Source organism: Delphinapterus leucas, chromosome 13, assembly GCF_059928025.1.
Source record: "Delphinapterus leucas isolate spDelLeu-1000000601 "Yukka" chromosome 13, BTC_Dleu_Yukka2, whole genome shotgun sequence".
NCBI classification, from domain to species: Eukaryota; Metazoa; Chordata; class Mammalia; order Artiodactyla; family Monodontidae; genus Delphinapterus; species Delphinapterus leucas.
In genome coordinates, this window is record NC_143141.1 from 80473882 (window position 1) to 80490145 (window position 16264).

A 16264-nucleotide genomic window follows, 5' to 3' on the forward strand; every position below is an offset into this window, starting at 1 on the left:
TCACCCTTCCCCTCACTCAGTCCCTGCATCAACACACACACACACACACTCACACACACTCACACACACCAGGTTACGAAAAACATTTGTTGATGTGATTTATTGAACAATTAACCAACTGTAAATTACCCTCATTATATTAACTTAATTACTTCCAAAACGTTTTCTGGCAGGTAAAAATTCATAGAAGGTAACCATAGTATCCAATATGATTAATGTAGACTATGAGTTTTTCTATTCAAAGAAAACTAAGCCTATGTATCAAACCAATAATATTCATAATATCTTTAAAATTTTCATAATACAGTTTCTCTCATTGTGTTAATAAAAGTTAAGGTTGCTTAAAATTATTTTGTCTCTGTTTTCTTTCTCATCCTGTTATACTTTTCTTATTGTAATATATCAAGTATAAATACTAACACCTACTCATCCAAAATCACTTAACTGACAACTCTGACTCTATGGAACATGGCCATGTTTTTGCCTTGGGAAATGTAGGCACCTGGTAAATTTCTTTTAAGAATAAAGTAATTACATGCATGTCCTTCTATAGCATTTATTATTCCATGTCAGAGTTAATTGTTCCATTATACTGTAAGCAACTTGTTGGTGTAAAACATCTCAGCTTCTTTTCCATCCCTTGGCCTTTGGCTTGCCTGTGGCATTGCAATGAGGAATCAGTTTCTGAGGGATAAAATACATTTCAAAAATATGTTTTGAAGGTAAGCCTACCTAAAGGAATTGGCAAATACTGTTCAGAAAGTCCAAAATATTCCACCAACTTCAACAAGTGGGCAGCTTAAGTCTTCTCCCCCTCTGAAGCTCAGTTTCTCCATAGGTAGAGTGAAAGATTTGGAGGACACCATCTTTAAGCTCCCTTCCAATCTGACCTTCTGTTTCACTCTATCATCCATTCCTCTGTATGCTGTAATAAAAGCATTCATTTTCACTCAAACTTTGCTATTGCGTGGAAGGGCCATGAAATTTAAAGGCTCCTGTGTCACAAGAAATTTAAAGGCTCCTGGCATCACAAGACAACCATTGTTGTCTTGGGGTCCCATGCAGTATCCATCAGGGAGACGCGCCTCCCACACTGGCCTTGCCCAACTCTGCACCAGAGGTGGACAAGCCCTTCAGCCACTCCTGAGGGAGGCCAGCCCCTGCAGAGGGTCTCTGCCAGGTTGGCAGGCAGATGCCACCTCTGGACAAAGAGTTTCTGAGGCCAGTAAGAGGAAGCCAGGTTCCAGACACCTTGCTTCTGCTGCTGCGCTCTTCCTGCCTGTCAGGGTTTCCTGCTTCAGGACCTGTAGGCAGGTCTCTTTTCAGAAAGAGCTTTCTTTCTCCTTGCCTCTTTCCTCCTGGTTTATACTAACTTAATTTCTCATGAAGCAGATTTTTGTATTCACTTTTTCTTTCTATGCATTCTCAGCAATTTCAACTTAGCGACTTATTCAGTGAAGATTTGGGGTTCTGATCAGCCTCTATTCAGAACACAGGGAGACAGGTATCCGAGAGAGACCTCAGCCTCAATCTTAGGGAAGGATATATACACATAGAGTGCACAGGAGGGTGGACTACATTTTCCTCGTCCCTGGCTCTGATATTCCAAGTAAAGGCAGAACAGAAGGGTCCTCGTGTCCCAGAACATGTGATAGTTTACAGGTATTATCTGTGCAGCTACCCCCTCCCCTGCAGCCTCTGCCAGGCTGGAACCCAGACTTCCCGGTCTGCATCCCACATGTGCCCTCTATCAAGGCGGTAGGGCTCATAACACTCAGCAATGTCTTACGAGGCTTTTTCTAAAGACCTTCCGCATCCCAGAACTTAGCAGAGGCCAATCTGCTTCTCATTATCCTGATAGTCAATGATTTATACCTTCTAACTTGGGGGAGGGGAGAGTGCCAAAGAAGGTGAACCGTTTGGCAAGCTATTAACCCTTCCAGGAGAATGTGCTTCCAGGACTCCTCTGGAATCGGTTAGGTCACCATTACTGGCCCTTCCACCCTAATGGACTGTCCCCTTTCCTGAGTAACATACATATCTCATTTTCTTGAATTCCTCACATTCTGTCTATCAGTAGAGATGGAAACAAATTCCTCAACCTACCCCTTTGTAACCCAAACCATCTTCCTCCAGTGAGTCCCCAGTATATGAGCTCTGCTTTCTTCTAGTTACCCTAAAAATCCTTAGGGGTTTCCTCTTTTCATCCACACATTCGTCAGTCAGTGAAGCAACACACATATTGATGGCTACTTGATAAGGAGGACTTTTTCACTGAAAGAACCTGCCATTTAAAAATTCCACTTATCTCCACATATTGAAAAATGTTTCTCATTATGAAATAGCTCACAAGTTACATAAATATAAATACAAGGTTGTACAAGAATTTTTCTGTCAGGTGTTGATGTGCGCGCGCACGCCTGCATGTGTGCACACGCGTGCCTGTGAGGCAGGGGGATGGGGGGCAGTCTGTTTCCTCAAGTGTGCATTAGAAGGCAGAGTCTGGGGAGGACTGTGCATAAGGAACTCAGGGTCTTGTGGAAAGGAGGAAATGGAGACCTTAGCTTCTTTATTTCAGATTCAAAGTTAGGGAGACAGTTTGGGGTAGATCAAGAGAGAACAGTGAGCTCCTTGGAAAATAAAGTTACTCTGAGGATGTCTGACTAGTCCCTGCACTGACTTTGGGGGAGGAAAAATGGAATGCTGACCTGGAATGTGAGATATGGGTCCTGAAGCCCGGGATACTGGAGCCCGTTCTGGTACAGCCCTTTGTGTACCAGCTGGGATCTGGGAGAAACAGCTGTGTGAGTGGAGCCTCAGGAGCCGATCAGAGTGGGGTTCAGTGATCTGACTCCACTCTAGGCTTGTGGAATGACCCCTGCCCCTTGGACAACCACTAGAGTGGGGGGCTGGGATCTGCAGAAACTTTACCAACACCCAGCAGCCTTAGCCGTAGGGCTTCAAATGGGACCCCTGCTGATGACGCTGCCTCAGGACAGGAACCTGACAGCACTATTTGATGGAGGGAGGTCTTACTTACTCGAGAGTCCCTGACTTTGGTTAGGTGTGACCCAGGAAATTCCTCTAAAAGAATCAGTGGCTTGGGCAGCTGTCCACTCTGACATGTGTGGTAGTAGCCGGAGCAAAATGTCAGCCTGGCCACATCCTTGCAGACACAGTGGTTCTGCCCTTGACTCTTTCTGCCATAGAACATTTCTTTATTGAGGTCAACCATAAAAGAACAGGTGCAGCTTTTGCAAAGACATTATGGCACCTGGTGGCATTAATACTCTTTCTGATGGCAATTGTATCATCGTCCAGTCCCAAAATGCATGCCATTAAATTCTGACCACAGCAAAATCAAAGAGATACAGCAGGACTTGTTGTTCAGACACTGGTAACCACTTGTGAATTCCTGGACAAATAAGTGAGAGGGGCCTGAGAGACTGGACTTACACTCATCTGGACATGTGGGAACTTGAGGATTTCTCTCTGGGATATCACTGCCCAGGCCCATTATTCATACCGCAAATGGTAAATCTGGAGGTCCCAGTTGTATTTATTGTGTAACAAATTATCACAAATTAGTCTCTTAAATAACACAAAGTTGTCACCTTATAGTGCTATAGGTCAGAAGTCTGGCATGAGTCTCACTGTGCTAAGATCAATATGCTTGCAGTGCTGTGCTCTCTTCTGGAGGCTCTAGGGGAGAATCCACTTCCTTGCCTTTTCCAGCTTCTAGAGGCTGCCTGCATTCCTCAGCTCATGGCCCCTTTCCTCCATCTTCCAAGTCAGCAATGGAGGGTCAAGTCCTTCTCACACTGCATAACTCTGTCCTCCTCTTCTGCCCCCTCTTCCACTTTTAAGACCCTTGTGCGTACACTGGGCCCTCCCAGATAATGCGGGGTAATCTTGCTAATTTAGGGTCAGCGGATTAGCAACATTAATTACCCTTTGTTATGTAACCTAACATATTCACAGCTTCCAGGGATGAAGACACGGGCCTCTTTAGGGGCCCAAGGGTGAAGGTCGATATTATTCTGCTTGCACTACTTAAGCACTTAAAGAGTCAGTCACTGGATTAGCTCTTGCGTTCACAAAGAGGAATAAATCTCAAGAGTTTCCCAGTCTAGGAGACAGGCAAAAAGTAATAAATAAAGTGGGGCAGTGACACATAATCACAGAATACTAATCATACAACCAGAGGCTAATATTAGAGTATCTATCCTAGCCTCTGTTGGAGGTAGGTGGCATAGGAGAAGGTTTTCTGGAGAAGGAGATGTCTGAGCTTAGTTCCTGATGGATTAATAGCCATTTGGTAGGGGAAGAGGATGACATTCTAGTCACCCACATCCCTAATGTAACCCAAATATGGCAAATATTAACCTCTATAATTTGGCTGATGAAATCTAAGGCTAATGGCAACTGAATGGGGGATTTGTTGAAGATTTATTCATTTGATGAATGTATATTAAGGACCTATGATATACCAGCATATATGCTGGCTATCAAACCTGCAAAGGTGGGTAAAACATATGAAGCCTCTGCCTTTCTGGTGCTTACAGGACCACAGATGAAGAATGGAAGTGTTCATGTGAAAAACTACTCATGAGCTAGGCTTGTGAATCTGTCCAGAGAGGTGATGCTTTTCAGATCCCAAGGCTTAAAGGAAGAGAACAAATCTTCAGTCTCCCCACGTTCCTGATGAACAACAGATGCTACCCCGAAGTTTTTCATTGCAAACTAAAGCAATGGAAAGTCTGGGGCTCAATGAATTGGCTCTAGTTCTGGCTGAAGAGCTCCCAGGCCTATGGTAGAGCCGTGTAATCCACAGAAGCCACTGTCAAACACCGTTCATGTTCCCAGTTATTCCCATGGCACTGCCCCATGAAGTGACCAGCTACCGGCCCTGCCCCTAATTCCAGAATTATTCCCCATTCCCAAGTTACAACGTTTTATGGATTAGCCCAGAAGCCTATCACTTCCATGTTATTTCTATGGAAAGAATGCACTGCTATTGACACCTACCTGAATTATAATAAACTCCTAGAGCATAACCATCCACAGGTTAGGCAAGGGCTATAGGGCTGAAATTTTTGCCTGAAAACTGTATCTAATCAAGCTCCCTTTAACCAGGTCTGAATACCATTCGTGTGGCTGCATCACTTTTATTGACTTATGCCCAGTAACCGAATAATGCTTGCAGCAAGCAGAATGACAAAAGGAAACAGCATGCACTTTGAAGGCTCCCTGTTTTCTGATCCGTGCTCAAATCCAGCTCCGCCGCTTACTAGCTGGTGACTTTGGACGAGTTGTTTCACCTCACTAAATACCAGTATCATGACTATAAAATCAGCTGAATACTGTTAAAACTGTCAGGATAATTAAGAAGATGAAATGACTGAAGAGACATAAACCACTGGGCACCAAGTCTGGGACAGAACAGGCACTAAACCAGCCTTTGCGTCAGCAGTCTCTGCGTTTACGTTGCCACACCACTATTGGTTTGATATGTCCACTATTACTGGGCATTGGCTTATTCCCCAAATCCTGAACATCCTTGTACAAATGGCATTTAAATATCTGCGTGTGTGTGTGTGTGTGTGTGTGTTGCACTGTTGAATGCACAGAAGTAGAAACTGGCTCTGAGTGCTTCCACTGAGTAGGTGGGGAGGCGAGGAGGTAGTGAAAGAGATAGAACTTCAGTAACGTTTTATCTCCGGGACACTGCTGACCCCTGAGGGGCTTTTGCCCTGACCCTGAGGAAGCAAAAGCTTTTTCTCGTAGCAAAGGTGCACAAGCATATGCCAATTACTGCAGAACATTTTAGAAACAGTCCTTGCTATGAATTAGAATCATGAAAATGCTACATTCATACAAACAGGCTAGTCTGCTGAACAGAAATTCACGTTTGTCCAGCACAGGATTTTAAGTCATCTGAACATGAAGAGAGCAGTGCCCGGGGCAGATTTATGTGCTCTGGGCTTGATATTCCACCTCTCCTGCTCGTGGCTTGAGTGATCTTGAGCAAGACCCCTCCGCAGCTGTTTCTAGATCTTGATCTGTGAGGTTCTAGAACCCCTGGGCCCCTGCTCTTTTTTCTGCTCTCAGTCCTTCAGAGTCTTCCAGAGTAAAATTTCTAAATTGGCACAGAAGGACTTCTTTGGCATCAAATCGCTCTTATGAAACAGCACACTGATGAATTAAATGAAACGATTCAGAAAAATACCGATTAAATTTCCCTTTAAATACCCAGGGGCTTAGAAATTAAGCAAAACTGCTTGGCACTACGCAGTCTGGATTTTAACAAACTCAAAATGTTTGAAAAATTGTTCAAGATGTTTTGACAAACAGAGTGTGCCCCTATGTTCTTCCCTTTCTCCTGACATCACTCTTGATCTGCCAAAGGAAAAGCAGAATCAGGGTGTCCAGGGGGTAGAGATTAGTTAGTTTCCCAGGAAAGGCTTTTGCCCATCACATAGAATAATCCATAGTTCTTATTTTAATACTCACTAGCTTCTTTGTTCTGTTGGAAAGTAATAAAGCTAGTTTGCCGTATTTTAAAATGAAACAAAATAAAACTGAGTAACTATGAATAGTACAAAGTGATGACCTGAAACACTGAAATCATATTTTTAAAGGGAAAAAAATAACTCCAGTTATGTGAATTGAATTTGTAATGTTGCCTGGCCTGAGGAGTGAACACAATAAATGTGAAACGCCACCCCATCAGACCTACCAATACTACTACCACCAGAAGACTGGGACTTTGATCCTCCCTCGCCTGCTCAAGGAGGGTCGTGATGTTTGTCAGGAAATAAAAAGACTCCTGAGAGGGCATGTGGTTGAGTAAAAAGAGTCCTGGATAAGAAGTCAGAGGCCTGGGCTTCATCCCCAAACCACTGCTGCCTGGATGTATCATCAGGAACAAGTCAGGATTTACACAGAAAGCAGCCTCCCTCAGTGATCCCTCCGAAAAATTATGTGGGGTTAGAGAGTCTTTGAGATAACCTCCGGCTCTGAAACGTTCTAAGATATAGTCAGGTTTTAATATTTGTATCTCTACAGATGAATATAGTTTTAAAACTTGTATGAATGGATAAATGTGGGTTACTCATTTTCTAGTGTAATATAATTCTTCCAACAAACATAATCCCCTGTCTCAAGTGAGGAATATATATCTAGATCGGGAGGGAGGGAGGGAGAGAGAGAGACATAGATATAGATTGTTAGATTTAAAGGTATATCTATATCTGTGTCTATAACTATGTCTATACCTGTTTAATATAGTCTTTTTCTTCAGTGGCAAGATATTACTATTACTCAGCCCACCCATCCATTCATCTAATTTTCTCAACATCTTGCAATTTACAAAGCGTGTTCATTACCTCCTCTGCGTGAAATGGATCAATTATCTATGTCCCCACATAAAGCTCAAAGAAACTGATGCTTCTCAAGGTGAATTCCTCAAGGTGACAAAACTGATAAGTGACAAAGCTGGGGCTGAGTCCGAGCCTACTCGTCCCAAAATATTTTCCTTGTAGCATGGCTGGGCTCATCCAACCACCATTCTACTCTCTGCAAGGAGATTAAAAAAAAAAAAAAAAAGGATCATAGCTTTGGAGCCATGGAGCGGCTGCAAGCCAGTAGGCTCTTTCCTGTGGTTTTCATGACCCAGAGTCACTTGGATAATTACCAGGCTGAGACTGGTAAGACCCTGCCATTCTTTGGCAACTCAGTAAAATGATACAGGAGAAACAGTTTCCATTGTCTACTCCCAATTCCCCAATCATGTCAGCAACCAAGCTGGGCTGGTTCAGGTTTTCTCATGGCAATCAGAGTTAATTTTAAGATTTAAAAGCCAAGTTCATGCTAGAGAACAAGTAGCCACACCTTTTCCCTTGTCATTTTATATGTTCTGTAAACTCTTTCTGTAACCGTGAATCAGGAAGCTGTAAGGCACCCAAGTGATATTATCACAGAGCTAAGGTTGGTGTTTTACAACACACAGGAATTGATGACAAAGCCGTAGATATGGACATGTTATAATAATAACTATGAACAATCACTTTGTAGCCCAGATATTGATCATACTTTACAGTCTCCAAAACCCTTTTATATTTATTACATTACTTGGTCATCAGAACAGGTTTGTGAGGTAGGAAAGGTAAAAATTTTGTTGCCACTTTACAGATGAGGAAAGTGAGAATGGCACGGTCTTGGTAAATAGCATCTACCCAGTTGCCTGGAAAGGGAAGCTGGATGGAATCCTTTCACTCCATCTCCCTCATTTGTCATAGCTTATTCATCACCAATTGCTGGTCTTCCCTCCACCCAAGTAAACATCAAATCCATCCACTTCTCTGCATATCCTCCACCACATTTCTAGTCAAACCACCATGCGCCCTTGTCTGAACCTTCGCAGCGAAGTCCTCACTGATCTCTCTGCGCTCTTCCCTGCTGGCACTCAGATCTGACCTGGAGTCCTCAGCAGTGCGGCATGGACGTCGGTGTAAATCCAGACTCTCAGACTTGACCTGACTCCCCTCAGCCTGTGCTCTCACTCTCCTTACCAAGTCTCTTTCCTTTGCTTCCTGCGCTCCAACCACACTGAACTTCTTTGCTCTCAAATTCCCATGCTCTCTCTTGCCTTAGGGTCTTTCCACAGGCCATTCCCTCTTCTGGAATGCCTTTCCAGTCCCCTCCCCCTCTCGCTCCCATTCTCCTTTGCCATCCCTTTACTTACCTTACTGTCTGATTTTAATGCTGCTTTCTGTAAGATTTCCCGCTCACAAGACTGGACTCTACATAGTCCAAGCTTCACTCAGGGTCTGACACGCATATAATAAGTGCTCAATAGCATATTTTTTCAGTGAATAAGCGAATGGATTAAGTCTCACCAAAGGCCTCAAGCCCGGGTCTTTATATCATCAGTTTAAGTTTTGCCCCAACAAATATCTATTTATGCTGAATAGCCATAAATACCACCTCTCTGTTTAAAACTGTTAGATCACCTGATGGTGCAGAAATGAAGTCAAACTTTCCATCTTTCTTCTCAGACAGAGCAGCTGCCCTGAATCCTGAGTCCTTTTCTGCCTCACTGAAATTGGCCTATATTCTGGAAAAGAACTGGGTAGTCCCCTGTCCTCTTTCCCTTGAGCCAAGAGCCAGTGTAAAGGAGCCAGCTTTGTGGCCATTCTTCAAAGCAAAGTTTCTCTCAGCAAAGGGTTCCCTGAATCTTAAGAACATTCAGAACCCCAAGATTCCTGGGCCATGGATGCTTCCTGACTTACCATTGCTACAAAATGTGGGAGTCTGGCACGTCTAGAGGGGTTTATTGGTTGCAACAGCATCGAAGCATTAAGCCTCTCCAGCATTAACATTCTGGAGAGCCAGATGGCTGAGCAGGGAGGACCCCAGCTCCCAGGCTGTTGCACGTGACAGAAGAGTAGACATTCTCCTGGCAGAGTAGCCAGAGGCTCTGATTCAAAGCTGTCCATCTAGGAGCATCTAAGCAATCAGCCAGAGTGGCCACATAGCAGAATCCAGGCAGAAACCTCTCAGTTTTATCCAGGGCTTCTCACCTTCAGTACTATAGTTATTTCGGACCAGAAAATTCTTTCTTATGGGGGGCTGCCCTGTACATTGTGGGATGTTTAACAGCATCCTTGGCCCCCACCTACTAGATGTCAGTAGAAACCCTGCCCCCCTTCACCCCGCTAGACCTGACAACCCAAAGTATCTCCAAACATTGCCAAATCCCCTTGGGAGAAAGGGAGTGAAAAATCTCTTCCGATTGAGACCACTGGCTTAACAGCACTTAGCACCTTGGGCAGTTACATAATGCTTCCGATCTAATTTTCCTCACCAACCAAAACAAACCAACGTAGAAACAAACACTAAAACATGTTTTTAATATTTTATGAGGATTAAAGGAAATATTACATGTACAGTATCCAGTCTAGTGCTGGTGCAAGGTAGGAGCTCACAAAATATGGCTGAGTGAACACATTCTCGCCCACGAAAGAAAATAAATGAGAATCCTTGGGGAGAAGTGCTGCCCAAGGTCAGCTCCTCTGACCTTGTTACTGGGAACCGGCTGCCCCTAAGCCAGGTGGGCAGCGACAGAGACTCCAAATGAGGGCAGGAGCATGAGAACACTTAGTTAAAGCCAAAGAAAGCTGCAAATACCAATTTATTTTGGAACACAGCCAGGTCTCTTCTGGGGTGTTCTTTTCACCTGGCATCCAGAAAAGATCACTTTCTTATGTGTGGTGTATGTAGGGGGTGCTACTTTGGACCGTGTGGAAGCTGTCCCAGAAGGAGGTCAAGGTTGGGCCTCACCTGAGAAAGGCAGCAGCCTTTGCCACATACAGAAAAGGTAATGCGAGGGCCTCTCAGAGGAGGGCAGGGGTGGGTATGGGTCTCAGTCCTGCTACTCGCAATGTGACCTTTGGAAGTTAACTACCCTGAGCTTCACTGGCTTCATGACAGGGATTCCATTAAGAAGCACATGGAATAATGTAGGCAAATTACTAGGCACAGTGCTGGCAAGTAGGAATCACACAATAAATGTTAAGCATTGATAATAGTAACTATTACTGCATTAACTTTTACTATGAGTGTTCCTATTACCATTATCACTATCATTATTGGCCGGCGTAGTTGAAACAGCATTACCTTTACTCACTTCAGATCTGCCCCCTCCTGGAGACAGCAGGGCCACGAGTCTATCTCCTGGATTCAGAAGGCCTGGGAAGCAGGCAGGTCATTTGAGCCCAATTCTCTCTGAAAAGGGATTGAGGTCCATTTCGGGTAAAAATCTGTGTAGTCTCTGGTCCCAAGACATCAAAGTGGCTTTATCTCTCTTGGCAGGTTAGGCTACTAGGAATACTGAACATTTTTCTGTCACACCCACTGCCAAGGGTGCAATTTGGGAAAACAAATAGGGATTTACAGATAGTAACTTTCCTCTTCTTCTATTGATAGCCTGAGATAATTCATGGCTAGGCTTGGACAAATGCAAAAATGTGCATTTAGTTTGAATTTGGATTCATTCCTCATGAATATTAGTCATCTCAGTCTAAAATGCAAGCACTTCTCTGTTTCAACAGATGGGAGGATGTACTGTGAAATCATACTACAGCACAGGGGGAAAACAAGGAGGTTGAAATTAAATTTAAGGATAAGTCTTGGCACAGTGGGACGAAGTGTGCATCGCCATATATTTCCCTACAAGATAAGGCATGTGCTTTTAGGTGTGGCTTACATTCTTGCAAAAATGATGGGATGGGAATATTTATAAACTAAATTGCTTGATGATTTAATTCACTGTAGGAATGTTTTTTGCAGATAACTCTTCATGCAGAATTTCCATTTACTGAATGCCTAAATTAGACACTGAGTCAGGATATGTCATGTTCCACTGTCAATAATGAGAAAATGATTCTGGGGCCTTGCTGCCTTCCGTATCCTATTCTGCCTATTGATATTCTGCTGCTTCCTGAGGCCACTGCTGGTGGCTCTTACAACATGGCAGAAAAGAGATGTGCTGGACAAGCTGATGACTGGGGGAGTCATCAGGAGGTGGGAGAGAAACAGGAGGAAAAGGACAGAGAAGAAAATGAAAAGGAAGAAAAGAATTGGAGCAGGAGAACTTCAAATTAATTCTTTTTTCCACTACATCACACCAATTAATGGAACTCAACAGAAAATGCACTTGTTAATTCCTTTGATTTGTTGAGCACCAACTATATACCAGACACTGTGATTGGGGTAAAATTAAACTTTTATAATAATGAAGCCAGAATCCATCTAACACTGAATAGATAAATAGAGAACTCTAGTTTTCAAATTTTTTCTCTGAAAATTTCTATTACCTTGATGTGTCAGCATGCCAATAGCACGATAATTCTAGTCTCACAAGAATAAACAAAAGGCCATACAAGATCTTGAAGTTCCTTTTATATCAAAGAATGGCATACATCACTTTTCAGTTTAATGTATTTTATCAACATTGTAATTCCCTAAACACAAGTAAATCCTATGTACTATAGCTAATAAACCTTTTAATGTGTTATTGATTATCTAGGGATTCTCACCGACTTCTCAATAACCAATAAAATTTCTCAGAAGTAGTTCTGGCTAACTAACTAGAGTCACACAGAAAACCTTTCTAGAATAATAAAAATACGAACTTCAGTTTTGTAAGTGATTCTAGAATCATTCTGTACAAACAAACCTCTATTTATGGATAAGAAAATGAAGGAAGAGAAACAATTAACTGAAGAACCATTTCACTGCAAACCTTTTTTAAAGAGTAGATCAGACACAGCTAAATTTTATTGAGTGCCATTTATGTACTTGATTTAGTTGCAGACACCTACATCCATATAATCTCTCTTAATCCTTTCTTGGATACTATGAGGCAGATACAATGTTTCATATTTAACATATGAGGACAGAGAAGCTCAGAGAAGGTAAATATCTCATCCTGTGTCATGCAGTTAATCTCCTGACCTCAAGGCAAAAGTTTCACTATATGTTATTACACTTAGTAAGACAGAAGAATTTATACTATCCAAATTCTCAAAGTTTCTTGTAATACATTTAATAAAATGTCTTGTATAAAACTACTTTGCCATTTGCCCTTTTATGCTATAGAATTCAAGAGGACGTTTTCATTTATGAGATGTCTTAAGTGAGAAATTTAAATATAAAGTTGTATTTATTTATCAGGTTCCCAAAATCTATATCAAGTGATTGGCTAGATTAATTAAATCTCCTAATTATTCTTAAAAGAAAGATTTTTTATATTGTTAAAAGTAAAATTTGGATAGTAATTGCAAAAAAAAAATTGTCAGAGAAAACAGGAGTGAGAACGGGGTCACTTTTATAGCCTATTAAAGGGGAAACTCAAAGTTTTTACAGCCAAGCTTAGCTCTAACTGGGTGAATAATTAGGGCCGATAACATGGTCTTACCGTGTAGATGCCTGTGTGGAATAAAGCAATGGTACCCAGATGACTTGGTCCCCACTGCAAAGCAACTGTCTCAAAATTACTGAAGGTGAATTTTTAAACACAGGTTGCTGCTCCCCAACCTCAGAGAATTTCGATTCAGTAAGTTTGGAGTGGCTCAGAAATCTTTATTTTGTTTAAAGCTCCCTCCAGCGATTCTGTTGTTCAGCCATGTAGAACCATCAATCATGTAAACGGTGTTTTATCTGTACCAGATATTCTGTCCAGCTCTGAGCTTTGTTATCTCATTAGTTGTGGAAGCTTGGGAAAATCAAGTAAAATTTCTGAGCTTCATATTCCATCCCATAGATTCAGGGGAAATCAAACCTCAGTGATGTCTTGGCCACCATACGGGATCACAATTCACTTAAGATCATGTGCAATAAGGGTGTTAAACTCTAAAGTTGTTTACATAGTCCTCAACTTTAGTTGACGCCAGAACAACTCTGTAGGTAAGAGATGGATTTTGAGCGTCTGCTCCATATCAGGCACTGTGCTTGTTACTTTACCTTCTCAACCATCAATTTTTATGGTTGCCTGGACAGTCAGGTACAAAACTTTCTCCCTGTTGCACCTGCCAGCCTTTCAGGTGCCCCATTACCACCCATTAGCTCTAGTTTACCTTTCTTTGATTGCTAACTTTTGGATCTAGTTCTTATGCTCTGTTTCCCTCCTTGGATATGGTACTTAGCTTGGTTATGCCCAATTCCCCTCTCTTCACTCTGCATCCTGCAAAAAAAGATCATTCCTCTCTCTTTCAAGGGATTCTCAGAATCTCATTCCAGACACAGGTGCTAGGATTCTGGTTTCTTGGAATAGACCGTCAGACAACAACCATTCTGCAAGTTAAATGTTGTACGAGAAAAATGAGCCTCCATGATAAGTAACACATTCAAGCTCCACCGCTAGTAAGTAGCAGATCTGGGATTTGTAGCCAGGGACTATGCCGCCCTGAATCCTGAAACTGTTCTACCAAATCAATCTATCTCCTGAGGTTTCCAAGAAAATGGAAGCTTCGAAGGAGAAGGGGCAAGACAAAGACTTTCATCTTTTTCACTTTGCCAGGCATTCTGTTCTACTTCGTAATTAGACTGATTATACTATGACTTTGAGAACCTCTCCCCATTTTGAGGAGTGCTTTTGATTGCTCAGATCAACGCACCCACTCCCCTAGTCTATGGGGTCTCTGTCCCTGAAAGGAAAGCCCTTCTACTTTTCTGGTTACTATCCACATCACAGACCACAGACTTCCCTTAGGATGACTTTTCTGGGCTTACACAGTGCTCTACCTAGTTCTTTCCCCAAGTCACCTTCTGGCTGCTCTACTAAAAGTAGAGCATGCTTCAAGAAATCTGAAGAAACACCATACAGGTAACAGGAATCAGTTTGTTTCTCTTTATATCCATTTTTACATTGACCGTATGATTATTTCATTATGTCTGTCACTCACATGTGCCTACAAGTTTATCGACAAAGTCTAGGACAGAGCCTGGAATAAAACTCTTGTTCAATTAATAAGTGAATGAATGGAAGGATGAATTCTTTTAAGTTTCTATACCAATGATAAAATTATAAGGGGAATTGAATTTGGAGAGCACACTGGAAAACAATTTGTCATATGACATAAGTTTGAGTAGAAAAATATCATAATTTCCAAGTGTAGTCCATCAGTCATCCAACCAAACAAATAAGGAACTTACAGGGCACATACATCATTGGTTAGGAGATTGGATTGTACCTAAAAACCACCAACATCAGAAGTAGTGCACTAGGTCCCAGAGGAGAGGCAGTGGACAAAAAAAAATAAGACTTGCAATTAGGAGGCTGGTGGGAGTGGAGATCAATGTTAACTAGAGAGGCTAGGGAAGGCTTTGCTCTAAGAAAGAATGTATACAGACTTGGTGGTAGGAATATGCTTGGTACATACCAGGATAAGAAGACCTGTCTTGCCTATATAATAAGTTCTGGTGGAAAAAAAAAAAAAACAACTGTGAGATACTATTTGGGATATGACTGAAGCTGGATTGTGAAAGGTAGGGTTTTTTCCTGTTTGTTTTCTGCTTTTGTTTTTGTTTGTTGTTGTTTGTTTTTTAATAATTCACGGACCATGTAATTTGCTCATTTAAAGTATATAACTGAGTGAGAGGCATTTGTTTGTATTTTTAACGCAGGGCTAAAGTCCTGACTTTTGGAACTCAAAGTCAATGCTTTTCCCCCCTAAGAAGGAGGTGGCCTCATTGTAGTGGGAACAAAGCTAAGTTAGCCACACGTAATTTTCCCTGTGTTTAAAAGGCCTCCATGTTTCTTTCAACTCCTTAAATTTTCAAAAGGAGGGGGAAAAGCATATTTAGTTGCTTAATGTTTCTGTATATCTTAAAGGACCCTTCATATTTATCATCAGAGACACACCAAAGCACATTACAAGTAATGTAAGCCAGCTGGTGTTTTGCAGGCCAAAGTCAGTTGATGGTTTAATAGTAAAAACCGTCTTTTTGTTAACATTTTTCTGGAGCACATGACCAAAGAATGCATGGCCCTTTTCTACATTTTTCAGAAAAGAACTGTCTTATTAGCTCTTTTCTTCGATTTCTGAATACTTCTAGGAGAAGAGGGATTGGTCTGGTTTCTTTTGAGGACTCTTTCAGAGCTGTCTAAACCATCTTCTGAACATCAATAAAATTCTTTTTAATGTGAATTTGTGTATTCTCCAAATGTACCCACTTAGATCATGTCTAATAAACTTGTATAAGGGTAGCAAAACCTTCTTGTCTAGGACGTAAACTAATCTGTATCCTCTGCGCTGGTCCAAGCACCGGTGATTGAAAAAATAACTCAGAATAACTGATAGAGATTTGTCACTTGCACTGTTTCCTTCCATCTCAAAACCCAGATTTAGTCACAATTCATGTGTCTCTACATCAAATTCGAGAATGGCCATTGAAATTTAAAAATAAAAGCCCAAAGGGTAGATGCTCTGTGCATCCAGCCAGTTACCAATTCCCTGAATAGTGCATGATCCTTCCTAATCCATATCTTTATACATAATGTACTGAATATAATTCGAGGCCCATCCTAAAGACTACCTTCTCCAGGGAGTCTCTTCTATGCCACTTCACCTTTTCCCTCCACTTTACTCCAGGCTAGTTTAGAGGGAATTGCACATTGTTTTAGTATATCATATTAGTAAACTGTGAGCTGCTGAAAGGCAAGGATTGTGCCTAATTAATTGCTCCACAGTCCAGTCTT